Source organism: Mus caroli, unplaced genomic scaffold (assembly GCF_978045245.1).
Source record: "Mus caroli unplaced genomic scaffold, Mus_caroli_1 scaffold_13, whole genome shotgun sequence".
Classification (NCBI taxonomy): Eukaryota; Metazoa; Chordata; class Mammalia; order Rodentia; family Muridae; genus Mus; species Mus caroli.
Window position 1 is genome coordinate 39,962,781 of NW_028227268.1, and position 9,045 is coordinate 39,971,825.

Below are 9,045 nucleotides of genomic sequence, written 5' to 3' on the forward strand. Positions count from 1 at the left end.
TTAATCAGACTTCTGCATGCCCAGTTTTCCCTGGGTCTTTGGCCTTCATTCCAGAAGGTTCCCATGGTCTGCAAAACTGAAAATGAATACATTTGTTACATTTTCCATTCCTTTGTAGATCTGTCCTTTGCTATAGATGTATCTGCCAGGTACTTTCCTCTGTGTGAAGAAGAGATAATGTGGTTTTGTCGCCTGTGTGGCCTCTATTTCTCTCCTAGAGTCCTGCTGAAACTGTGGCTGGATGTAAACACACTCACTGCTGGACACAGCTGGCTGGGCTCTGGGAGAATGTTGTTTGAAACTTTCCCAGACCTCAGGTTATTGGATGAAAAACATTTCTTATGAGACAGGGTTTCTCTGTGTAGCCCTGGCTGTCCTGGAACTCACTCTGTAGACCAGGCTGGCCTCAAACTCAGAGATCCACCTGCTTCTGCCTTGAGTGCTCGGATTAAAGGAGTGCGCCACCATGCCCTACTCCAAAAACATCTTAGAAAGCTGACGGGAATGGAATACAGAGGAGGTCAAAGACTCCTGAGATCTGAATGGGGACTTGGGGAATCATTATTTAGACACTTTCAGGTTGTTACTTCATTTAGCTTCACAGTAACCATGAGAGGGCAAGCTACGTCAGTCTCTCAGGATGACAGAAGAGAAAACCCAGACTCTGAAAAATAAAGGCACTAAACTTCCGGGGTAGCACATCTGCGAGTGGTGGATCTGGGGCAGGACTGGGGTTTCCTGTGCTCAGAGGACGTTTCCCAGCAGATGGCTTCTTATTTCATACCCAGTTTTGTGAGCATTGAAGCTACTATGTCACCTCACCACTGGTGGCCTTGGTGACGTCTTTTTCTTTTTTTTTTTTTGGTTTTTCGAGACTGGGTTTCTTTTTTTTTGTTTGTTTGTTTTGTTTTTTTGGTTTTTTTGGTTTTTTTGGTTTTTTGAGACAGGGTTTCTCTGTGTAGCCCTGGCTATCCTGGAACTCACTCTGTAGACCAGGCTGGCCTCGAACTCAGAAATCTACCTGCCTCTGCCTCCCGAGTGCTGGGTTTCTCTGTATAGCCCTGGCTGTCCTGAAACTCACTTTATAGACCAGGCTGGCCTTGAACTCAGAAATCTGCCTGCCTCTACCTCCCAAGCGCTGGGATTAAAGGCGTGCGCCACCACGCCTGGCTTGGTGGCCTCTTTTTTAAGGCCACATCTTCCCATTACTTCATACATCTAGCAATTTTAGACTGTATTGTGAATGCCATGCGGAAGGGATGTTCGGTTCTGTTATATTCCTCCGATGTATGTTGATTTGTATTATTTAAGTTCTTATGTATCCCAAGCTGGACTTGAACTTGCTATGTAGCTGAGGATGACCTTGAACTCCCAGTTCTCTTTCCTCGGCTTCCTAGGTGCCTAGGCTGGAACCCAGGCCTCTATACTTCCCAGGCAAGTTCTCTGCCTGCTGAACTACAGCCAATTTTTAATTTGCTGAACTAAATCTTCAAGCCATTTCCCCTCTGGGAGGCAGCAGTGGAAGAGTCCGTTCAGTTTTGTAGTCTCGGCTGGTTGACTGACGCTCCCCTGTGCAGGCATCTGAAGGACGAGGCATGGGCTGGGTGGACTTGGTATACAGAGATCAGAGCTTCCTCTCTGTTACTCTCTCCATCGCTGCCTTTCATTTTCTGATTCTTCCAGCAACTTAAATGTTTTTTCTATAATTTCAGCTACTTTGTGTGACATCTGCTCTAAGGAGCAAAGTCTAATAAACATGAAATGCTCTCACTACTGTTCTTCTAAGAGTTGATTTCCTTCCCATTTTTGCTCTTCCCCTGTCCATCCCAAAGCTGATGTCTGTGGGTGGACAGCTTGTTAGGAACTGCTTAACTCTTATTAAAAGCCTTGATCCTCTTTGAGTTGATAACTCCTTCTGTCTGTGGTTTGGGTCAGGCAGAGCCTGTGCTTGGTGCTACATCAGGACATCAGGTTCATGGAAGTCAATCTTAATACAGTGGCTCTTTGGAGTACTAGGGTGTGGTGCCGGTGACAACCTTCAGGTGGCCTTGTCTATACAGGTGCTCATTTCAATGTCACCTTTCTTGGGGCATCCACCTGGCCTCAGGTGGTCATTCCAGATGCCCTGGTCTCCAGAGGTGGGTGTGGCCACTGTTCTTCTCACGGTGCCTCCATGGTGCAGTCTACTGGGAAAAGCACGGCAAGACCAGAGGATTGCAGTTGTCAATACCGGCTGAAGCAAGCATCTCTAAACCCTGCTCATGACATTTGTCAGACGGTTGTCAACTGCTCAGCTCCCCCCTCTCCTCAGGCACTTCTGGAGCAGCAGGCATGAAGCAGGGGCTGGGGCAAAGTGGCTCCAACCCAAAGTCCCCCTTCTCTTTCTTTGAAGATGGCAGGACAGCCAGGGCCTGGTGATCCACCAGCTTTATAGGGTGCTTAAGTCTCTCCTGCTTTTCTTCTATTAAAAAAAAAAATCTCTTCTCGTATGAAGACAGAAGAGAGACATCCCTTACACAGCCAAGAATTTTTGCTTTAAAGGCTTTTTGTAAGCTGCCCTTAACAAAACTTGAACATCTGGCTTGCGGTGTCTGTGCCAATGGTCAGCTGGAGGGAGTGCGTGACGTGAGTGCCCAGGCTGAGGGAGATGAAGGCAGAGGCTGCCAAATATAACATGGCTGCGGTGCTCTCTGCCTTGGAGTGACTCCCCGATGCGGCTGCATAAGGAGGAAGAGCACACCAGCTTGAGCGTGTCTTTATGGAAGAGAAATTAGCTGAGGTGAGCCTATTTATGTCTAAATCTTAGTGTTTAAGACCCCAGAGAGGCAGGGACTGAGCCTAAGAGCCCCTAAAGTCAGGCTGTGAGCAAGAGGCTCCCCACACATGCCCACCCCATGCTGGATGTTTTTATATGTATCCTTAGGTTCTGTTCTTGTGACACTGAGGCAGGTATGACCCAACCCCTCTACATCAGGAAACCAGTGTTGTAAGATGCTCATGCTGGATGCTGGGGAGTGTTTAGGTCCCAGAACCTGCATAAAAGCTGAGTAGCTGTGGCTACCTATAATCTCAGCATTCAGGATGCTCAGACAGGGATCCCAGGGGTAAGCTGGCTAGACTAGCTGCAATCAGTCAGTTTCAGATTCAGTGAGAGAGCATGCCTCAATAAATTGGGTGGAAGAGCCTTCCAGAAAGACATTTAATGTCAATTCCGGGCCTCTGCACCTACATGCATACACATGCAACTATGTACCCACACAGGTATGCTCAGACAGACACACATTCATGGATACAAACATAGGACCTATACACACACATGAGAAAAAGGAGGGGGCTGTTCCTCTCTCCAGCACATCTATGATCATCTACTGGGAAAAGCATGCCAAGAGCAAAGGCTCGCAGTTGCCGATATTGTCTGAGACAAGCATCTCTAAACCCTGCTCATGACATTTTCCTTTATATCTTGTTGTCACCTCTTACATGAGCTGCAAACCCTGGCTTCCCAGGGCAACACAGTACCTTCTTCTTCCACAACACATGCACTTCTGTGGCTTGGGGAGCAGAAGGCTCTCATTGCAAGTAGCTTCCCAGGCGATGCAAAGGTAACCTGTATGGTTCCCAGGCTGTGGCTCTGGCCTTGGCATGCAAGAGCCATATGATGTTGTATGTATTACATAATGTCTCTGAGCCCTAGCTTTCCCAGGTAGGGGTGAATTGGTAGGAGCCTGTAAAAGCCCCCCTTGTATATGACAGAAGTGGGTGCTTACCAAGTGATCTCCTCTCTTCTCCAGCTGTTGAGAAGCACAGGGTCTAATCCAAGAACAGAGGTTTGAGGTACTGAGACCTGAGGGAAGTAAGAGAGGCTAGGATGTTAGCAGGCTCTGGGGTGATGAGGAGGAGACAGGCGCCAGCTGAACCAGTGCACTCATTGGGTAGTGGAGGCTTGGGAGTGGACCCTCTCAGGTCTATGAGAGAATCAGAGAGTGTGGGGTCCTGCCTGCTGGTGCTTTTAACTTTGGGTGTCTTGGAGCCTGGAGCTCTTCCTTTCACACCGGCCCCTCAAGCGCTGTCACCTTCAACCTTCATATTTTATAGGTGGGGACAGGCTAGAGAAGGAAAGTAAGGGGCATCACTGCATAGCAGGAGGCAGAGTTGACACCGGGCCTCAGCTCTTCGGTCTTAGAAACCAGTGCTGGGACAGAAGGTACCAGGTTGTGTTTTCCCCAGAACCTGGGCCTCCTTGGGGCCCAGTAGCCTATATCTGAAGCTAGCAGTGTCTGTAAAGAGGCCCACAGGTTGAGAACCAATGATTTAGTGCCTCACATTCAAGGGTTCAACCTGACCAGGCTGAGGATGCTTGAGACCAGGATCTCTTGTTGCATCTCAGTGTACTTAAGAAAACTTCCTCTTCCTCCCTCCCTCCCTCCTCTTTTTCATCCCCTTTTTTTTTCTCTTCCTTTCCCCCTGGGGTCTCACTCTCTTGCCTGGGTTTGAACTTAACGTGTTCCTGCCTCCTCCTACTGAGGGTTGGGGTTGTAGGTATGCACCATCACATCAAATACGCAATTCCAGTCTCAGAGTTTCGGGCTAAACTTTAAGATGGAGTTGAGGGTGACCTTCAGAAGGTCAGAGCACTGCAGAAATCCCTAAGTGATGCTCTGGAAGTCATGGAGATTGAAGTCAGTAGAAGGTGTACCTTGTATTAGATTCTCCCCTTCCCTCCTCTCCCCTACTCTCTGCTTTCCCTGTTCTTCTTTCTTCTCTTCATTCATCATCACCCTCCTTTCCTTTTGTGACATTTACTGAGTATCTAAGAGGTGGGTCCAAAAACTGGAATTACATGTAGAGGGTGGATATGTTTGGACACTTTCTTAAATTCTGGGCATGGCACCAAGGGCCTATGAGAGGCTGTAGGGAAATCATAGGTGGCCATTGTTCAGAGACAATTCTCAAGAAAGGTAGGAAGGGTGAGGCTTGGGGGATGTTGGGTTTCTCTGTGTTAGGTTCTGGCTAAGCCAGCTGAAGAGACTTCAGCCAGGAGCTGAGAAGTCTGTATCATTTTTTTCCACACAAAAAGGACCTACTCAGAGGTCCCCTTTCCATGTATACCCCAAGGGACCCTTGTGGCATGGTTGCTATGGGCCATGCTGGCTAGAATGTTCTGGAGGCAGCATCATCTGTGACCCGAGCCCAGGATGGGAACCTGTGTTAGTTACTTTTGTACCACTGTGGGTAAATTGCTACATAAACAATATATGGGGAAAGGATATTATTTGGTCATAATTCAGAAGATGCCCTTAAGATGAGGTGGGCTTGACAGAGCACAGCAACTCACACTGGCAGCCAGGAAGCAGAGAAAGAGAAAACAGGAAGTCAGCCAGAACAAAGTGTCCCCAGAGACTTGTCCCCAGCAACCTACTTCCTGCATCGACGTACTACCTACTTTTAAAGACTGATCAAGATAGTGACACAGGTTGGGGACCAAACCCCCAACACATAAGCCTGTGGAGGACATTCCTGTTTAACCCATAACAGGGTCTTCTTGTTGACCTTCAGGTGACACTCCTAGGGAGTGTGTCTCAGTGAGGTGGTCCATGGCTTCCTCTGATGTCTGGTCTGTGCTGCTGTTAAATACTCTTATCTGGTAGGTGGTGGAGGAACTGTCTTTTCCAGAAGACTATGATGTCTCAAAGACAAGGAGACTATATTATCAACCTGGGCACTCCCAGCCCCTGCTCACCCTTGACTGGTCAGAGTCAAGGCTCACAGAAGAGCAGAGAGAGCAAAAGGGCAAGCGCTGAAGGCTCACAATGTGTGCACCTAGGGAAACTCATGTGAGGGAGGGAAGGACGAGTTGGGAGGAAGGGAGTCAGGAGAGTGAATCATGGCACAATTGCAACAGTGGCTTTGGTCCATCTGGTACAGAGTCCTGGGGCTAGAAAGACCCACGGGAATCATTCCAGACCAAGGCAAGGGAGCCAAACTTTGAGCCCCTCACTGACCATTCACTGGAGGTAGGTATCTGAGCAAGGCAGCTTTGAGCAGGAGGCAATGACATGAGGACTCAGTTGTTGTTACTTGGTCATGCACAGTGCTGACAACAGTTGGGATTAAGGACCTCAGCTCTGAAGGGATGAAGAAAAAACTGTACAGTGCAGTAACCCATCTGGAGTACGATGCTCAGCTGAATCTCGGTGGACTGAAGATGGTGCCTTTATTCCATTACTGGCGTTCCAGAACAGATGCCTCTTTGTTGCTGAAGGTCATCTACAAATTTTGGGATATCAATTCCTGGTTTACCCAACCAGGTACTCCCTTGTCAGGTGTGACAACCAACTATTTCCAGGTTTTGTCTGATGTCCTTTGAGAGAACCAGTTTTTTTGGGGGGGGAACAGATTAAGGTGTTGCCCCTAAGGGTGCAGGCATCTGTGCTTTGTTCACAGAACTGGGAGAAGCCCAGCGTGGCTGGAGTGGAGTGACCTGAGCCTGAGGGGACAAAAGAGGACAGCAGTGATGGCAGATCACCAGGACCAGGACCAGGGCTCCCAGTTTTTACTCTAAGTTTAAAAAAAAAAAACAAAAAAACAAAAAGCCTTGGAGGGTTCTAAGTAGGGAAAAGTTTGACTTAAAAAGAATTGCTGTGGCGGCTCCTTATGCAGGTGATGGAAGATGAAAGATGAGCTGTGTGAGTGAACAGGCACTCAACAAATGGGCTGTCACCCTCAGGAGCAGGCGCAGGGTGTCCTCCGTTTGTGTTTGAGGTCGTTGTGCAGCTTGTCTTCCATTCCGTTCCTGGGCACAGAGACAGACCAGTGTCCTCGTGGCTCTGGCTTGGAAACGGGGCCCTGGCGTGTTGGAGCTGGATGGAGTTTTTGGGAGAATGCAGAACATTGACTGTAGAGAGGAAAACCAGCCCGGAGAGGCCAAGTATCTCAGGCAGTGCACCAGGCCACAGCAGCACAAGGGTTAATACACACAAAACTGCTTTTGAGAAGAGAAAGAAGTCTTTGATGGTGACCCAATTTGAGTTTCCTTATGTGAGTGTTTTTTTTAATTAAAAAGAGAGATAAAATTCAAAGACAAGAAGAATGTGCTCAGGGCTTGATGGGATTTTACACAAATAAAAAGATTTGCCCGGAAAATTACTCGTTAAAATAATAATAATTAAAAGATAGGTTTAGCCTTCCTCTTACCCCCAGGAAGTTACAGTGCCAAGTCAGCACCTTGGCAGTGCCCCGCTGGAAGGAGCAGAAGGTACAGGTGCTCTGAGACCTTGCTCTTGGCTTTGGCTAACATTCCTCTGAAAGAGAGTCCTGAACTGGGGGAACGAGGTACTGTTAATCTTGATTTGACCTCCGCTGTGGGGGATGTGCATTGAGTAGTAGCAGAGCCTGCATATGGGCCCCGGAGATCTTGGCTCTGTTAAACTACCACCTCGACTGAGCCCTGGTGCCTTCATTTCCTGGTCTCTGAGTGATGCACAAGTTTCTGACTTTGGTGTGATCTAAATGGTAGGATGTTTTATCTTCCTTACGTTGTTCTCAGCCCAGTGCTTTGCCTCAGATGGGTACCGGATGCATGTTTGCTGAAGGTATGAATATTTATTGAGAAACATGAGGTGATGTATGGGAATGTCTAAACCGGAGCGTGAAGGACTTTGTAAGCATCTCTCAAAGTGATTGGGTGAGCTCCTGGCCCCTGATGAATTGATGGCTGTGGGCTGGGAAGTTCGGTTACCCTTCCACTTTCCCAGGCCATCCTGTACAGACCCTGCAGGGAACAGGGCTCCCTTTAGTGGATATGCTTCACAGAGGCTTGGGTGCTGGATCTTGCACAGGGTAGCATCGTTTTATTTCTGGGGCCTGATGGCTGTGGCATGGCCAGGGCAGGGGCAGTGGTAGACACATCCAAAGGCTTGGGTTCCTAGCAAGGAGGCACTCAGGTACAAACAGAAGAAACAGTCCCCGCTCACCCCAAATTCCCTGAGTCCCCACGGGAGACTCTGGAGCCTACAGAGCTGGGGTTGATCCTTGCCTTTGTCAGTTACCATGATAAGGGCAACAACCAAGTTTCTACAAATACTCTTTCCCCACACATGTAGCGGGGTTATTAGACACAACAAAAGAGAAAAATAGGTATCTTGGATTACATCAAAACAAAGCTTTTGTGCTTCAAAGGATATTGTCCAAGATGGGCACAGTTCAGTATGGATGCATCCTTGTAATCCCAGCATTCCGGAAGCCGAAGCAGGAAGATTGCAAATTCTAGGCCAGCCTGGTCTACAAAGTCTCAAAATCTCAATACTAACTAAACCAAACCACTCCAGCAGGACTATAAAACCTATCAAGCAGAGAAAACCCCAAGCCAAAACAGAAGATACTGTTCAAAGTGAACAGACAACCACTGAGCACGAGGATAAATTAAATCACTCATCTGATACTCATTATTTTTTAGACTATATAAGAATATAACTCAACTTGATTTTAAAATGGGTAAAGGCTCTAAGTAGACACTGTGGGCCTGTGTACTGGAGGCTTTCCATGGAGATCTCTGGCCTGGCTGGGTGCGAGGGTTCAGGCAAAAGGACGAGAGTTCGAGCAGAGAGGGGGAGTCGCCTTCATTGCCTCCACTGCTGCACCTCCATCTCCACTGCTGCCTCAGTTGTTCCAGATGCTGCACCCATCGCCCTGCGCTGAGTAGGGCGGGGCTGAGCCTATGAGAGGCCAACTAGCCAGTGAGGAATGCAGGGAGGTGAGGGGGGAGCTTCTGGTGGCGTTCTGGGAAAGCACAGGCACGCATGCATACTTATTTATGTAAAATAAAAATACATCTTCAAAAGAATTAAACGTATGATGTTACTATACGATTCAGCCATTCCATTCCTTTGTATCTACCTCCAGATAACAAAAAGTACATTGACATAAACTTATAAATGACATTGCTTATGGTGATCAAAAATGGGAACAACCCCAATGCCTATCCACTGTTCAGTGGATAAACAAATCGTGGTATATCCACATGATGAAATATTATTTGACCACAAA